Below are 2,119 nucleotides of genomic sequence, written 5' to 3'. Positions count from 1 at the left end.
AACTGTTTCAGACCTTGAAGGGTATATTAGTATTTCTATTCAAGTCATTACATTTTCAAACATTGGAACTGCTCAGATTTGGTTCACTGCACAAACCAATCACTTAGAATGTTAAAGAGCATGACTTTGGTCTCCTGGAGACAGCTCTTCTGTGATTGAGCTCTCCTTTGCACGGCCTGTCTACCTTCCCTTTGAATTTTTTTTTCTTGTTGTTGTTGTTTTTTTTTTTTTCCCCTTGTCAGCCTACATTGTGAATGCAACTGATAGAACAAACACCAACACCTAACACTGGAAACTCTCTCCTCTGAACTCATTTGAAACACATGCTGAGGTTCTCAATCGGCAAGTTTTATAAAATGTCAGAACGTTTTATTAGAGTTGGGAGTGATTGTTGGACTCATTATAATCACACAGGGAGCTTAAGAAAATACTAATGCCTCAGCCCCACCTTCAGAAATTCTGAATTAACTTGTCTGGGGAAGGCTGCAGGCCCCTATGTTTTTAAAAAGTTTTCCAAGCAATTTGAATGTCCAGCCAATTGGAGAACCACTGGGCTAGTCCCATGCGATCAGATAAAAACAGAAATTCATATAGGATTGGACATAGCAAAGGGCACAAAACTAGACATCAGAATAGCTGAGACTAAACACTGACGGCGCCGGCCCTCCCCGCCCCGCAGAGGCCCGCGCGGCCTCCCTCCGCCGCGGGGACCCGGGGTGGCAGCCGCCGCAACCCCCGTCCTTCCCGCGCCCCGCGCCCTGCCGCCGCCGCCGCCGCCGCCGCCGCCGCCGCCGCCGCCCCCACTCACCTCAGGGGCGCAACCGGCACAGCCGGCCGTCGGCCTCGTTCCCGCCGAAGCGTCTCGGTGCGGTACTCCCTGCGCGGGCCGGTTCTTCCCCGGCGGTCGCAGGGGGTTCAGGGGTGGGGGGGGCGGGGAACGGCCGTCACTTGAGCAACGAACCGAAGCGCCGCCTGGTGGCATTTTCCACAGGCCGGCGCCACCGCAGCCGCCTGGGTCCGCACAGCCCCCTGCCGGCCGCAGCTCTTGCTGTCTCGCCGAGCCGACAAGCCTCCGCGGACACGGGAGGGAGCCGCGGCGTGAGTCGGAGGCCGGGTGGGGGTGTGCGCAGACTCTGTCCTCTGGGGACTGCGCGCATGCGCACCAGCGGGGCGGGACCCGCGGCCGCTGCGTGTGGGCGGGACCCGCGTCCGCTGCGTGTGGGCTGGCCTCGCCCAGGGGCGCTGGTCCGGCTCAGCCAATCGCGAGCGCCGGGTACCTCTTGGTGGTTGAAGATTATTTTCATTTTGAATTGTACAGTGAGGGACACAATACAACTTTTACTACTTTAGCCTTCTAAAGGACAACTTCTACTATTCTTAAAACGAACGCATGCACGTACACACAAACGCACGTGCGGACACACTGACTCTGCTCCACATACATCCCCACGCTCACACACACTTGGACTCATGCACCCCACACACACCCACAACATACACACAACCACACACGTCCTCAGGCGCGCACACACACGTGAAGTCACTCTCACGTACCACACACGTCCCCAGGTGCACGCGTGTGCGCACACACACACACACACACGTCACACACACCTTTGACGTCATTCGAAACCAACATGCACTCGAGGGTCTCAGTGTCCATTGTTTCATCCGCTCAGAAGCTCCTCCCTTCGGGGCGTGAATCAGGAGCCCCTCCTCTCTGGAGGTGGTCTTTTCCTCTTGCAGTCTCAACAGAGCAAACATAACTGCTCTGGACCTTTGGAAGTGCAGGGCCAGAGCATCCCTGGGAGTTCCCATCCTTAATATATGTAAACATTTTAAGTGCAGTAGGTTCTAAACTCCTGCCTTTACAAATACACATTTATTAGAAGGGGGAAGGCCAGGCTCAACTTTACAATTCCCAGACTCAGGGGAGTCCCGCCAAGAAAGTGACAGTGTGGGGAGAGCCGATTCCCAGTCTCGGACCACTAGCCTGACCCTTTTCTTCCCAATGCTGGGTCCATCCCTTGCCCCAAGGGGCCTTGGATGTGCACAGGGGGACACTCGGACCTCACATCCAGGCTCTGTCCATACCCTCCATGCCTACAGCTGCCCGTTG

The 2,119-nt window shown here is 55.7% G+C and overlaps 1 long non-coding RNA gene across 1 annotated transcript in view; it reads right to left on the bottom strand.

Annotated features, from left to right (window-relative positions):
• Window positions 1-1,032, bottom strand: part of LOC116659635 — a 23,403-nt gene extending 22,371 nt beyond the window's left edge. Inside the window, exon 1 of the long non-coding RNA XR_004315020.1 lies at window positions 809-1,032. This is a non-coding gene — a long non-coding RNA (uncharacterized LOC116659635). The remainder of the gene's footprint in view (window positions 1-808) is intronic.
• Between the last annotated feature and the right edge of the window lie 1,087 nt (window positions 1,033-2,119).

This window comes from Camelus ferus, chromosome 24 (genome assembly GCF_009834535.1).
Source record: "Camelus ferus isolate YT-003-E chromosome 24, BCGSAC_Cfer_1.0, whole genome shotgun sequence".
Taxonomy (NCBI): Eukaryota; Metazoa; Chordata; class Mammalia; order Artiodactyla; family Camelidae; genus Camelus; species Camelus ferus.
Note: the sequence above shows the minus strand (reverse complement) of the source record. Positions and strands in the feature narration are given on the sequence as shown.